Raw genomic sequence first — 15,292 nt, 5'->3', positions numbered from 1 at the left:
TCAGTCCATTGTGCCAGGTGCTGTATATGTGCTTGTTATTTATATTACCAAACGATTTAGGCGCCCCAGTCATGGACTAGGCCCCATTGTCCCAGGTGCTGCACAAACACAACACAAAAGACAATCCCTGCCATGAAGAGCTGACAATCTATCAATGGGATCAATCTTCACACTGTGCACAGTCTCTTCACAAGCGCACAGTCAACCTGTGGAACTCCTTGCCAGAGGATGTTGTGAAGGCCAAAACTATAACAGGGTTCAAAAAAGAACTAGATAAATTCATGGAGGATTAGGGTTGCCACCCGGCCAGTCCACGTTCCGGCTTGTGTGTCCAGGTGCCATTTGACAAGACCTGATATCTGGGTTTTTTGGATCTGGAGTGGAAGAGGTGGATAAGAGGGTGTGGTCTGGGAGAGAGGTTTATCTCACGGTGACACTAACACTTTTGACTGGCTGGCCAGGAAGTACCACCCCCTCATATCTGAGGACTTCCTGAAACAATCAGAAACACAGATGGACTGGGGCTGCAATTGCTCTCCAACAGTCCCACCTCTGGGACCCACTTCTGGGATTCACAGCATGGCAGTCAGCACGTCCCAGAGCGCATGTGGGTGTCCAGCGCCATGGGGCTGGAATTCCACTCTTGCCCATCATAAATGCCAGCGGCCACGCTGCTGCTGGAGGGATTAGGAGCATTAGATCCCAGGCTGTGATTAGGTCGCTGACGTTCCTTTGTACAGACTAACACCTTTCACCTGGGATTCGGGGCAGGACGGCTAAGGGCGCAGCCGCAGAATGCGCCTGGTCCAGTGAAGCTGCATGCAGAAAAGAGCATCTGAGTGGCAAGGAATGGCTTCACTGGGCAGGGTAAGGACGCGACAGGTGAAGCCTCTGGTACGGCACTCGAGGTGTATATGTTCTGTATGCGGCTCCTCCAATACATTACGTAAAGAAGAACCCCACGGACTAGACAGTGCCATATAGGCACAACCCTGCACAGGGTAAATCTACTGCCCATAGGAGTATGAGGCCCAAAGCTTGCAGAGCTCCCCAGCCTGGGCCCAAGGCTGTGCCCCACAGGAGGGTGCAGGGTGCCCTCCCCTCTGCTGCTCACCAGCTTTGTCTCTCCACTCCAGTCCTTTCACCACGGTGGCCAGTGTCCACAAGGCTACTAGCCGGGAGCAGACCCTGCACCCTCCAGCAGGCCTGTTTCAGGACGGCATCAATGTGCATTAGGTACCTTTAGTTCCCACCAGTGGGGTCTACACGGGCTGGCTAGAGTGCGACGTGCGAGTGCTGCACAACTCATACCCCCATAGAGCGGACTGTGGCGCCGTGTAGAGTCTCACGGGGTGGGGGTGGGGATAGGAGTCAGGGGACGGGAAACAGGGGGGGTTGGATACGTGTGGGATCCCAAGGGGCCTGTCAGGGGGCGGGAGTGTGGATAGGGGGCGGGGCAGTCAGGGGACTGGAAGCAGGGGGTTGGATAGGGGGCAGGGGTCCCGGGAGGGGGCGGTCAGGGGACAAGGAGAGGGAGGGTTGGATGGGTGGAGAGTTCTGAGGGGGGCAGTCAGGGGGTGGGAAGTGCGAGGGGGTGGATAGGGGGCGGGGGCCAGGCTGTTTGGGGAGGCACAGCCTTCCCTACCCAGCCCTCCATATCATTTTGTAACCCCGATGTGGCCCTCGGGCCAAAAAGTTTGCCCACCCCTGGTGTAGCAGAACATCGTGGTGTGGTTATTAGTCAGCAGATGGCAACGCCCTCTCTCCTTCCCTCGCATCACTGGTACCCCATGTCCCAGCACTCAGGGGTCACAAGAGCCGAGGGACGACCGACATTCAATCAGTGACCGGACAAAGGAAGGAACTACCGAGCCCAGGCAGAGGTGGGACGCAGACAGTAGAGAAAGGGGAGGATGTCATGCAGCCAGGGCTCCTGAGGACTTGTTCCCTCTGCTTCCCCTGCCCCAGAGCTCAGCACCATTTGCACCATGCGTCCAACGTGCATCCACCAGCATCAATGGGAATCTGTCCTTCTCCCAGGCTGGCTAACATTTCAGCTCATCCCTTACACGCAGACCAGAGACAATAAACACAGCTTGGGCTAACCATGTCCTGGCCTTGCAACAGCTGGTCAGCTCCCACTTAAAGGCTGGCTAAAGACATACTCTTGCCAAATAATCCATTTCACTGGATCCCATAAGTATTTAATGATGGTATTTTATTACAGATCACCTGAGGGGCTGGCCCAAGGAGGCACTACAGGAATTCACAGGGCCTCATAATGCATTAACCAATGAGACGAATTACAGCATATTAAAGTCCATTTACAAATACAGCAGCAATGTCTATTATTAACGTAACAAGCCCCTAATAAGCAGCGACAGGTCAGTCCTGTTAGAAGCAGTGGCAGGCAAACCCTGGATCTGGATTTTGCATTTGGCCGGGAGGTTCCAGCTGCAAACAGCAGCCCCATTGCTGGAGCAGGAGATTAGGCCTCAGTTTGCCCCTGACTCTGGTCCCATTGCCAAGGAAGGGAACCGAGCTGGCCCATAAGTTGTAAGCATGTGCAGGGTCCCCAAGCCGCCCTTATGCTTAAGGTCCTCTCTGATCAATGCACTCACAGGGAGACAGACCCATCCACAGCAAGTGTCACTAATTATACTAGCGAATGCCCCTGCCCCGCCTGTTTGCTGAGGTGACACATCACATCTCTTTTACAAAGCGAGACCCAGGCACAAAGAGACACCTCATCCCTGGCCCCACCTCAGAGCCCGCACCCCCAACCCACAGCCCTCACGCCCCAGCATCCCAACCCTCTGCCCCAGCCCGTAGCCCCCTCCTACACTCCAAACCCTTTGGCCCCACCCCCACCAGATGAATTTTATTATGTGCACCTATATGAAGATGATGTGTCACACATCACCTCCATATTGGTGCATGTAACAAAATTCATTCCGCACATGGGTGGGAAAAATGGGAGGGAACGCTGGCCCTGTGTATAGAACCAATGTGGAGTTTGTGCCTGGCTCATAACAGACTGAGGTTGGTACTCAAGCTCTTAAGACACCGCAGGACAGCTTGACACAGGCTCAAGCCCTGCTGCTGCTCACATGCTCGGGGTATCACGTGATAAGTGGTGGCCCTTCCAGGAAGCTCAGCTGGGCAGAGCTCTCAGCTCAGGATGAGCATCCCCAGAGGGGGAGGTCTCTTAGCTCAAAGCCAGAGGCAATGTCAGAATTCGCTGTGGTCCAGCCGCTAGAGGGAGAGAGCCACACTCAGTGGTTTGAGCATTACCCCCCTAAACCCAGGGTTGTGAGTTCAATCCTTGAGGGGGGCCACTTAGGGATCGGGGGCAAAAATCAGTATTTGGTCCTGCTAGTGAAGGTAGGGGGCTGGACTCAATGACCTTTCGAGGTCCCTTCCAGCTCTGTGAGATAGGTATATCTCCATATATTATTATCTTACTAAGCAAGCATGGACTGATGACATACTCATGTGCCCCAGCCACACCCTAGAGGAACCACCCATCTCCTCACTGGCGGAAAGAGGACCAAGTCAGCCCCTGACTTCTTGGTGTGGTTGTTGTGGCCTAGACCAAGGCCAAGTTTATTTCATAGCTGGCTGAGTAAGGCATCAGATGGTAACAACCATCAGCCAACTCCCAACACAGGCTGGGTTTGAACTGCTGCCCTAGAGCTGGGAGGAGCTGCAATTCACGACCAATCCCACAAGCTAACGAGTTCCCAGCTACACCTCTCTGAAAGGACAACAAGGCTGTGTAGTGACAACAGGGCTGGTGCATCTTAGCTTCCTGCCCGGGCCAGACACTGGCTTCTGCAGCTCTCCCAACAAAGGAAAGGATAATTGTCCCTATTATTCAGGGTCCTGCCTGGGGGCGGAGTTGAATACCTGCCCATGTCTCTCATGAATGCAGCAATTGTTCTGTCAGAAGGTAAACTGATATCTTGGGATGTCAACGGCTTAGTCACCTGCTAAGGAGCTGTATCTATACACTTGTCAGGCCTATTGTTGCAATCCCCTTTCTAATGCCTCAGTCAAAGTGAGGCCTGGTCTACGCTACAGGGGTAGGTCACCGTAAGCTGCCTTGCGTCCACCGAGCTGTGGAAGTGTCTTCACTTAAATTCGGCTCCCATTGATGTAAAGTGCCTCCCTACACCGATTTAGTAATGTCACCTCCCCGAGTGGTGTAGAGTCATGGTCAATGTCATTAGGTCGACACAGTGTCAGCGTAGAGCTGCCTAGGAAGGAGTACTGCGGAAAGGGATCTGGGCGTCATAGTGGATCACAAGCTGAGTCAACAGTGTAACACTGTTGCAAAAAAAGCAAACATCATTCTGGGATGTATTAGCAGAAGTGTTGTAAGCAAGACACGAGAAGTAATTATTCCGCTCTGATTAGGCCTCAACTGGAGTATTGTGTCCAGTTCTGAGCACCACATTTCAGGAAGGATGTGGACAAATTGGAAAGAGTCCAGAGAAGAGGAATAAAAATTATTAAAGGTCTAGAAAACATGACCTATGACAGAAGATTGGAAAAATTGGGTTTGTTTAATCTGGAAAAGAGAAGACTGAAGCAATGGGCTTAAATTGCAGAAACGGCAGTTTAGGTCGGATATTAGGAAAAACTTCCTAACTGTCAGGGTGGTTAAGCAAATTGCCTAGTGAGGTTGTGGAATCTCCATCATTGGAGATTTTTAAGAGCAGGTTAGACAAACACCTGTCAGGAATGGTCTAGATAATTAGTCCTGCCACGAGTGCAGGGGATGGACTAGATGACCTCTCGAGGTCCCTTCCAGTTCTGTGATTCTTCAGGTCTTGGAAAAGTTTACAGGGAGAAATCATTAGCTGGCTGCAGAGTACAGAATAAAAACCCGATCGGATGTCCTGCTCTTCTTTGCATGGAACCATTTCAACTAAATGTTTGCTCGCTTCATCTTGAAAGCCCTTATTTCAGTGGATCTTGAATCTCCTACTTCATATGAACAGCCATAGTGGGCCAGACCAATGGTCTATCTAGCCCAGTGTCTTGCCTCTGACAGTGGCCAGTGCCAGGAATGAACAGAACAGGGCAATTATTGAGTGATCCATTCCCTGTTGTCCAGTCTCAGCTTCTGGCACTTGGACGTTTAGGGACATCCAGAACATGGGGTTGCATCCCTGATCATCTTGGCTAATAGCCATTGATGGGCCTATCCTCCAGGAACTTCTTTAATTCTTTTTTTAACCCAATTATACTTTTGGCCTTTACAATGTCCCCTGGAGGGAAGGAAAGGGGCTTTCAGAGGATGGATCTACGAGAGAGTTGTGGGTCCCACTTGACATAAGTAATAAAACATGGGGGAAGCCTTATTTCTTGGGAGACAGGATTAGGGAGGTAAATGAATCAGCAGGCTGGAAACAGAACATCTGGACTAGCTAAGATAAGGGGGACACCCAGGAAACCATTTATAATGGGCAAGATAATGGATAAGCTAAGCCTGGAACATAAGATGGGGTACAGAGTAAGTTGCGCATGGACAGTGCACACTGTACAGGGATTGGTTTCTGGAAAGTGACCGTGCCAATCCCAAAATGTGTGATTCAACATACAGTAAATGCCATATAACGTGTAATTATATATAAAGGAAGAGATTTGCTATGTAACTTTGGATGTGTGGTACGCCCTATGCACAGTCTCGGGAGCCCATCCGCAGGCCTCTGGGGCTGCACGCACGTTCCCAACCCCACATCATATTTACCCTTATGCCCAGCTTAGGGGGCCAGAGCAGAAAGGAGAGCCTGCCCCTAAGGTCCAGGCCTATGCCCATGGCAGTCACGGGGGTTGGCACTGATGACAGTGGGGACGCGGGAAAGGCCCATGCCCAAGAGCAATCGGAATAAGTAGGACTCATGTCACTCAGCTGATCACTTATCACTGCTGAGCCGTGAGAGGAAGTGACCACCCCTCCCCTCCAGCCTCGGCACCTACTTAGAGCCCTGCGTGGGACTAGTATAGAGCACTGCAGCGGGATTAAACAAAGTCCCACGCAGGGCTCTGCGCCAGCCCTTCTCAGCCCAGTGCGACCTTCGCGCTTCACCTGGGAGTGGAGTATTGACTTCATGTTCGTACACAGCACCAGGGCCTGGCAACAAGGGAGGCAAGAGGTGAGAAGCCAGTTACGCAGCTTTATTGTACTCAGCCCTGCCCACAGCATCTCTGGTGCTCTGCGCGCCCCACCTGCTCACTGGCTCAGCCGACGATGGGCGGGGGGGGGGAGCGTATTTAAGGGACTCGTGGTCTGTTCTGTCAGCACATTTGAGCCGGACCGGCGAGAGCAGCCACAGGGAGCGGCGTCTGTGTAACCGTCTCGTGCTGGTATCGTAGGCAGTTTTGTTTCGTAGCTGTAGTCTGCTTGCTAGGCTTGAAATAGTATTGCTCCTTGCAACACTTTCCCCAGCCGTGGTGTGAATGTGTGTGTCTCAGTGTGGGAGTCTGTGAGTGTGGGTGTGGGTGTGTGGGGGGGTATGTGTAAGGGTGCATGCACCTGATATAATTATATAATTTAAAGATTCAAACGAAGGCAGTACAAGTGCTAATTGTATTGGAAGTTTGGAAGTTGCTGTTTTTAGCAAAGGGCGGGGGTGGGGGGAATTTTTTTTTTAATTTTGAGGCAAATAAAATAGTTTTGTTTGATTTTGGGGTGTTTTTTAATATGTAACCCTTCTGCCCATCTAAGTTGGCAGCAACAAGGGCCGGGTTCTGTATCTAGGGGTTCCGCTTCAATAACGCAATGCAAAACCGGCTCGAGCCCCCACCCAGTGACCTGGGACAATTACATACCACCCCCTGGGTGCCTCTAAGAGGCAATACTTCCCCTCTCGCAAGCACGGAGTCTGAGTGTAACAAAAAATGTTTAATAACATGAGGTAAACGACATCAGCATTAAATTGGAAAAAACACCACAAACAGGATTCATAACACAAACCATGAGCAAAAAAACCCCACCCCAGCAAGTTGGGCTGTGTCCTTTCCCTTGGGTTCTTGAAACCAGCAACCCAAGGATCACCAAAGTCCCAAAAGTCCAACAACCCCCCAAAGTCTCTGTCCCTGGTCAGTGCAGCCCCAGAGTTCGGGGGGGGGGGGCACACAGGGCGTTAAGGGGCACCTTACGTGATCCGAGGCCGACGGCGTTCCGCCGCAGCCTTCACCACGAGCCGCTTCACTGCACCAGCTGTCCCGTGAGCTGCTCCCGCCGTCCCACGAACTGCTCTGGCAGCTGCTCCACTCTGCTCACCGACCTGTGAGCCGCTCAGCTCTGCTCCACTTCAGCCGTCCCTTGGGCCGCTCCCACAAGGCTCCGCTCTGCTCTGCTCGCTGCTCCTCCAGCCACTCCGCTCCACTCCACTCACCGACCTGTGAGTCGCTCAGCTCCACTCTGCTAGCTGCTCTGCCAGCCACTTAGCATTATAGCTTCAGGCTCCCCCACTAGTTAACACAGCCTCAGTGATCTCACCTCTTTTGTGATTTCAGCTCATAGGGGGAGCCCCAGTGCTAGTGCACTGAACTGAATTCAGTTCAGCAGTCTGTAACTAGACTTTTAATGGAATCAAAGTTAGCTCTGATATTCAACAGTGGGGAGAGAAGATAGTACAATTGGTGTTACAACCCATCAGATACAAATACCTGTCCCCATCCTCTCTCTATTCACTGGGTTTTGTAACCCATGCCCCTTGTCAAGCAAGTGCTACTTAGGTAATGGTGAAAGACTCACTCAGTCCTTCTGTCATACAACAGGTTCACTGCCCTTGATTCACAGAATCAGGGTAACAAAACTTTATTCTTCCTGCCCCAATAACAAAGAAACTGGGGATCCCACACCAGCCAAAGTAACCACTTTGAGTTGCTGTTGTTTCATGCCAGGCGAGTGGGTGTGCCTATGCAAACAAGATCAGCCCCAGTAGTTCTTTTCCACACTCGCCATAATTCACCACCAGATGTCAGGGTAGAGCTCATCCTGACTCTGCTTACAAATAAAAGCAAAGGAAATTGGGAAATGGGGGGCACCTAGATGCCATTCATGCACCCGAGGAGTTGGCGTTGCCCCCTTTGTGTCCCTAGCCCAGTGGTTAGGGTACCCACCTGGGAGACTTGCATTTGTTGTGGGTTTGCACCGGGTCTCTCCCGTCCCAGGTAGGGGCCGTAACCCAAAGACTACTGGGCATAAGGGGACACCAGCCTGCCTCACTTTTGTGAAAGGCACCTCGGTCACCTCGTCAACGGAGATCAAAAAATCAAATGCTTTTGTTTTGCACATGTCCAAATGAACCGTATTGACATTTCCAAGATGTTTTTTTCATCTGGAACAATTAGTCAGAATCGACAAATTCACTAAGGTTCCCGTCAACTGGAATCTGCCTTTTTCAATGGAAAAACAGTTTTGGCTAAAACATTTTGCCCAGCTCTAGGCCTGAGATCCATACGTGCCACAGCTACTGAAATCAAAGGCAGCTGCATGCACAGAGGGGCTTAAACGAAACAAAAAATGGTGGAACTTTGCCACTTTCCCTTTATTCCCACAGCTCATATGTTCGATCCCTTTCTCCCAGCCTTTGTCTGTCTAGTCTGTTTAGACCCTAAACTCTTTGGGGCATGGTCTCTTAGACTGGGACTGTGCAGTGCCTGGCATGGGCGGGGCACTCTTGGCTGGTGCCTGGGCACTGCTGAAATGCCAAATGACAATCATATCTCACCTATTCCATGTCTACAGCAGCAGAACCATTTCTGCCAGAGCCAGCCATGCAGTCAGATTTCTGAGATTAGATCAGAGGGGTGTTGGCATGACAGTGGCCCCGGGGCAGTGCCATGTATGTACCAACCAGTGCCCACGGCTGTGCACAAACCACAATCTAGCCCAGAGCTGCTGGCTGTGGGGAGGCCGGTCTGGAGACGGCAGGGCTGCTAGCTGCTGTGCTGTAAGGAGCCTGGGGCACATGCTGCAAACGGGCAATAGGAATGCCAGGCTGGCAGAGTGTGGTGGGCATTGCGTGGCAGCAGTGCCAGGCTGCACGGGATTGGCAGCAGGGGCATTAACTGCATGACGCCAAGAGGGCTGGACACACGGTGCTGCTCAGGTGGCTCCACGCTGGTAGCTCAGAGCCAATGCCCCGTTCCAAAAGACAGAGAAGTACACGGCCCTGCTCCTGGGCGTTCCCGCAGCCGCTGTGTGAGTGGGCACGGGACAGGGCAGCATGGGGCCCCACCCCATTACAGACAGGCACGTGCTGCCCGAGCTGCCCCAGGCCCTTTGAAGCCAATGGCAGTTTTGCTGCGGGGCTGTGGGCGCAGCTGGCTTTGCGGGTTTGCTGCTCCTGTTCCTTGTTCTGGTTAGGCCTCAGCTGGAGTATTGTGTCCAGTTCTGGGCGCCGCATTTTAAAAAAGATGTGGAGAAATTGGAAAGGGTCCAAAGAAGAGCAACAAGAATGATTAAAGGTCTTGAGAACATGACCTATGAAGGAAGGCTGAAAGAACTGGGTTTGTTTAGTTTGGAGAAGAGAAGACTGAGAGGGGACATGATAGCAGTTTACAGGTATCTAAAAGGGTGTCATGAGGAGGAGGGAGAGAACTTGTTCACCTTAGCCTCTAAGGATAGAACCAGAAACAATGGGTTTAAACTGCAGCAAGGGAGGTCTAGGTTGGACATTAGGAAAAAGTTCCTAACTGTCAGGGTGGTTAAACACTGGAATAAATTGCCTAGGGAGGTTGTGGAATCTCCGTCTCTGGAGATATTTAAGAGTAGGTTAGATAAATGTCTATCAGGGATGGTCTAGACAGTATTTGGTCCTGCCATGCGGGCAGGGGACTGGACTCGATGACCTCTCGAGGTCCCTTCCAGTCCTATAATCTATGATTCTATGATTCTATGATTCTATGATTCTTGCACTGTGTATTCCAGCAGCCCCACGAGGCCCCAGCTGAGCTGAGTCCCTGGTGCTGGGCGCTGTACACGCACTTTGACAGGCCCTGCTCTGAAGAGCTGCTGCCCAAGGCAGACCAAGGTGGCAGGGGAAGTGCCCAAGGTCACCCAGCAGCTTGTGGCAGTGACAGGACGGGCGCCCAGGCTGCTGGCGCAGGGCACGTGGGTGCGGTGCCATCTCACGCTGGCCGCACCTCCCCTCGTCGTGCAGGTGGGGGTAGGGTGACTACCCATCCTGAACTGGGCGGGACAGTCCCGAAATGCAGAGGTCTAGTCCCGGTCCCGGGCTGAATGACTCCAGGACAGCATTTGTCCCGGATTCCCTGCAGCGCCGCTCTGTAGCTGCCTGAGGCTCAGGGGTGGTGCCAGCCTCTTCCTGTGGGGAGAGAAGAAGGGGCTGAGGTGGGCGTTTGCCCCCCTCGCCATGAGGCCCTGCCCCTGCTCCTCCCCTTCCCCGGAAGCCCTGCCCCCTGCCCAGGAGCCGAGGAGCTGCCACCTGTCCTGGGCAGCATGCCCCCAGGGGCGGGCACACGGGCCGGGGGCTGCTCTTTAGCCCCTCGCCCAGGGCAGGTGGAGGGTCCAGGGCTCCTCACAGTGGCCCAGGCTTCCGAGGTGGCTCTTCCCACTGCCCACCTCTGGCTTCTGGCCTGAGCAGGGGGCAGGGCTTTGGGGACGAGGAGGAGCAGGGGCGGGGCCACAGAGGGGGCGGGGCTTCTGTATGTGTCCCGCTTTTGCCTTTTGAAAAGGTGATCACCCTAGGTGCAGGCTGCGGGCGGGGACCGTTCTGCCCCCCTGCTGCGGGTGCTTTTCCATGGTTTGCTGCGCTGGTGCAGAGAGCGGCTCCAGGGGCGGGAGGCAGGTGACTGGAGGGCGGGAGGGCGGGAGAAACCTTCTGACCAGGACTCTCCTTCCCTTGGAGGTGCTGACGGACCCGGCATGTGGAATGCGAACGCAGGTGAGACCTTGGCTCAGCACAGGCTGGCCTGCCGGGGGGAGCCGGGACGGGCTGTTTCCGGCTGCTTTGCTTAAAGCTGGGGAACTTGAGGGCTGTTTCCTGGGCCGAAGGCTAAGGCCAGTTCCTCTGTTCTACGGGGACACAGACGGGTTTCAGGACTCTCTGTGTGGGGCCATGGCTAAAGCGGGGATTGGCTGGGAGCCAGACAGCGTGGCTGTCTCTGGGAGATTTGCCTGTGTAAGGACTGCAGCACCCAGCCCTCCAGTAGCGTGACGTGTGTACATATACGTGTGTAGTATTCATGGCCCGGTTTGAAAGTTACTCCACATGCTGGCCCCATTCTGCCTCCTCGCCTCCCCCAGCCTAGGGTTACCATACGTCGGGATTTTCCCGGACATGTCTGGCTTTTTGGTCCTCAAATCCCCGTCCGGGGGGAATTGCCAAAAAGCCGAACATGTCCAGGAAAATACCAGTCCCCTGCTTACCTTAGAGCGGCTCCGGCAGGCTGCGAGCTGCAGGTGGATTCCCCCGCGGCGGCGGCTGCTGCTGCTCCCCCCAGACACCTCAGCTCTGTGCAGCTGAAGAGCCGAGCTGCCCAAGCGCTACCGGCTTCACGGTTTGCTGGGGAGCCCCCAGACCTCCAGACCCTGCACCCCCGGTTGGGCGCTACCCCAGCGCAGCCGGAGCCTGGGAGGGGAAGTGCCCGGCCAGGGGCGCAGGGTCTGGAGGTCTGGGGGCTGCCCGGCAAACCGTGAAGCCGGTAGCGCTCGGGCAGCTGTTTCGCGTGGCTGGGAGGGAGGAGGGGGAATGCGGGGCGCTCAGGGGAGAGGGCGGAGTTGGGGTGGGGAAGAGGCGGAGTTGGGGCGGGGCGGGGGCGGGGAAGGGTGGGGCCAGGGCCCCATGGAGTGTCCTCTTTTTTTAATTTTTAAATATGGTAACCCTACCCCAGCCCCCTTACTCCGGAGCTGGCAGGCCACTGAAATCAGGCAATGCCCTACTCAGCGGGAGTCGTCTGGCCGAAGTGACTGCACCATGGACTAGGTCATTGTTCCCTGCCTTCCTGGGGGCATTTCCCTTCGAATACACAGTGCCAGGGGGTATCACCTGGGGTTCCCCGCTGCTAACAATGCGGATCCCTCCGGGTGGCAATACAGGGAGCCAAGGGAAGCCAGGGGAGACCAGTTCCTGCAGGCAGCGTCCAAGCGGCAGTGCAGACTGGGAGGATGGAGGCCGTGCAAGAGGAGTCTGGGAGCCTCCAGCACAGGGAAACCATGCTTGGGGCCAGTGGTGTGTCAGCATTGCCCGCACTGCAGGGAACCCGGGGAGGAGGATGGGTGAAGGGGCCTTGCCATGGGCTCTAACACGTCACCTCTGCTTTCCCTTTGTCTGGCAGGACCCCCTGGTGGGAGACCACCACCAAACACGCCACATTGCCACCCTCACCCGAGTCCTTGCTCCCCTGTTGTCTGTCCTCCTCCCCCTCCTGTATGCCCTGGGCCTGGTGGGTCTCATCCCCCTGGACACCACCCGCATGGACATCACCCGCATGGACCTGGATGCCCTCCCCATCCTGGGTGTCATCCCCCAGGTGGACCTCATGGGCATCATCACAAACATTAGAAACATGGCCATGGTCGCCATGGACACAAGGTACGGAGCCCTGGTCACTGGGGTGTGGGGGCCACGTTGCAGAAGAAGATGCACCATTAGCGTCAGCTCTGTGCTGGGATGCTGTGCAGGGCCCACAGCCCAAGGCTTAGCTGGGCTAGGGACTGCTCTGTTCCCAACCCGTACATGGGGCTCTGGGGACATGAGAACCCACCCTCTCTGCTCCCTGCAGCCAGGGGACATTACACCAGTCCCTGGAAACATTTTCTTTTCCCCTTAAGAGTCGGCTGTTTTCACCAGGTCCCTGGATTCCGGATTAGGGTTTGTACTGGCCAGGGCATCACTGGTTAATGTATTCAAACCTCAAACCAAACCCGCCTGCGCCTACAGGCTGCTGCATCGCACCTTGTGCAGCCAAACCGGTGCAGGACCGGCCCAGCTCTGCTGGGAACCCAGGTGTTCCTAGAGTCAGTGTCAGGAAATGAAACAGAGGGAGCAGGACTAGCACGCAGCCACAGCTCAGGGCACTCGGGTGGGACGGAGAACTCAGCTCAGCACAGAATGTCAGAGCCATGACGTGGCACCTTGACACACCTCACAAAGGCAGGCTGGGTTCCCAGGGACCTCTCCAGCACCTTGGCCAGTGCTGCGCCCACCTGCATTCTGTGGCCAGCCTCACTCATGTACAGGGACACGTGGCTGCAACAAACCAACCCAGCTTACTGGGTGTGACGCCTTTGTACAAACCCATCATCCAGCCAGAATGTCCCTCTGCCACAGAGCCCGGCGCTGGAAGCCCTTGCAGGGACTGACTCCCTGCCTGAGGCCCCGAGTCTGCACAGCGTGTGCACATGCTCAGCGTTAGCTCGTAAGCAGCACCTGGAAATCAGTGATGCTAAGTCTGAGGTACCGTCAGGCACGTGTACACGTCTTCGCCGGGCGGGGCCTTAGCGTCCTGCTGGGGACGTAGTACCGCACGTGCTGCCGCAGCCCCTGGGGTTGCTGTGGTGCAGTTAGTGGCAATTCTACTTGGCTGGGCTCAGGAGCGGGGACCTGCCCCTGGAATCACCTGGCGGGTGTCGAGAAGCCCAGCAGCATTGGCGGGTGCAGAGGTTTGGGGCTGAGAACTGGACTCAAAGCCCGGCCTCCCCCCGCAGTGCCAGGGGTTGCAGGTCGGGCCGTTTCACTGTCTTCCTGCGCAGCCCATCTCTGCCGGGCGATTCCTTTCCAAGGTGAAGCAGCGTCCTGGTTGGCAACCAATATTGTGCAGTGAGCTCGTTGTTTAGCATGGTGAGGTGCCCGTCCTGCTGGGCCTGGCCACTGCTTTCACTGTGCCCAGGGCCTTCTCATCACACTGGGCATGCTCGGGGGCCAGGGCTGCAGCCCTCCCGCCTCCTTCCTGCTGGCTCAGCCTGGCCAGGATTCCCCAAGCCTGCCAGGGCTGTTCCTGAAGGGTAGCTCGTGGGCTTGCGCTTCCCTCGAAGGTCGAATTTTCCATCTCCACTCCCCTGCCCATTCCTCAATGCCTGAGCAGTCCTGGCTCCCCCCATGCCTGCTGCAGGCCTGGCTAGGAGAGCTGCCATCATCACCCCTAGCTCTGTGCTACGGGCGAGCAGAGAAACCAGTTATTAGCCCCGGCCGTCCCTCCCAGGAGCCACCGGAAAATGATGCCAATGTCTGGGTCAGGAAGTGAAGGGCACCACGTACAGCTGACATGGGAGCAGCCGGAGTGTAACTGGCCAGGCACCAGGGCCAGCTCCCATCTTGTGACACAGGCTGCGGGACGGTAACTGCTGTGAATGCAGACAGCCGTGGGAGAGGGCTATTCTCACGGTATCTAATACACGTCAATCCTTGTCCCTTTCAGCATGGAAGTGGGTCGAGCAGCAGTTCTGACTCGGATTAAGAAAGCGCCTCCCATCGGCCTGGCACATCGGTGGCACAGCAGCAGCAGCAGCCAAATACAATTTAAGAACGTCTGTAAGTTCCCTCCAGTTCGCTCTTCCGCTGCCCTTTGCTCCCTCTTCTAAACGAATGTCGTGTAACCTTGTGGCTAGTGATTCTCTTCTGTTTGGTTGGTTCAATTTCTGTCTGGAAGCATTTTAAGCTCATAACGTGGCTCGTTTCCCCTCTGTCACTGAAGAGATTTCCCCCTCTTATGTAGCCCCTCTACCGGGTGGTATTGGCTGCAACCAGGGCCATGGTCAATACCTGGGGGTTCCTCTTCACAATGCACACCAGAACCGGCGCAAGCCCCAAGCCAGAAATCTAGGTAAACTAGACATCACCAGTTCTCTGGCTCTCAATCAGCACCTAGGTCAGGTATAGTGAGAAGTTATTTAAAAATTCTGCTCACTATACAAAATGTTCTCCTGACCCCAAAGGGTCAGCCATTTTACCAAGTCAAAATACCAAGCTGCCAGATAGTCCGTTAGCATCTAAAAATAAAGGTTTATTATAAAGACAAAAGCCAGAACAAGAAGAGAATTGTTAAATGGTAAAACAGTCACATACATACAAAGACTTCAAAGTCCATATATCAGGTTCTTAGCAGTGTTGGTGAGTTTGCTGGCTTGAAAGTCCCTCTGGAACACATCCACAGCTTGGATGGGTCATGCAATCCTTTGTTCGGAGCTTCAGTTTGTAGAAGAGTCACTCCAGAGGTAAGAAGCAGAAATGAAGACAAAATGAAGAAGATTCAGCTGCCTTTTATATCCTTTGCCATGTGGCTTGTACTTCCTTTATCCCAAACACAA

The 15,292-nt window shown here is 54.5% G+C and overlaps 1 long non-coding RNA gene across 1 annotated transcript; it reads left to right on the top strand.

Annotated features, from left to right (window-relative positions):
* Positions 1 to 6,025: 6,025 nt before the first annotated feature.
* LOC135978098 (uncharacterized) lies at positions 6,026 to 13,878 on the top strand. Its single transcript, XR_010595522.1, has 3 exons — positions 6,026 to 6,375; positions 10,893 to 10,928; positions 12,322 to 13,878. It is a non-coding gene; the product is annotated as an uncharacterized LOC135978098 (long non-coding RNA).
* The last annotated feature ends 1,414 nt before the right edge of the window (positions 13,879 to 15,292 follow it).

This window comes from Chrysemys picta, unplaced genomic scaffold (assembly GCF_011386835.1).
Source record: "Chrysemys picta bellii isolate R12L10 unplaced genomic scaffold, ASM1138683v2 scaf115, whole genome shotgun sequence".
NCBI classification, from domain to species: domain Eukaryota; kingdom Metazoa; phylum Chordata; order Testudines; family Emydidae; genus Chrysemys; species Chrysemys picta.
This window is presented reverse-complemented; position numbering and strand designations above follow the sequence as displayed.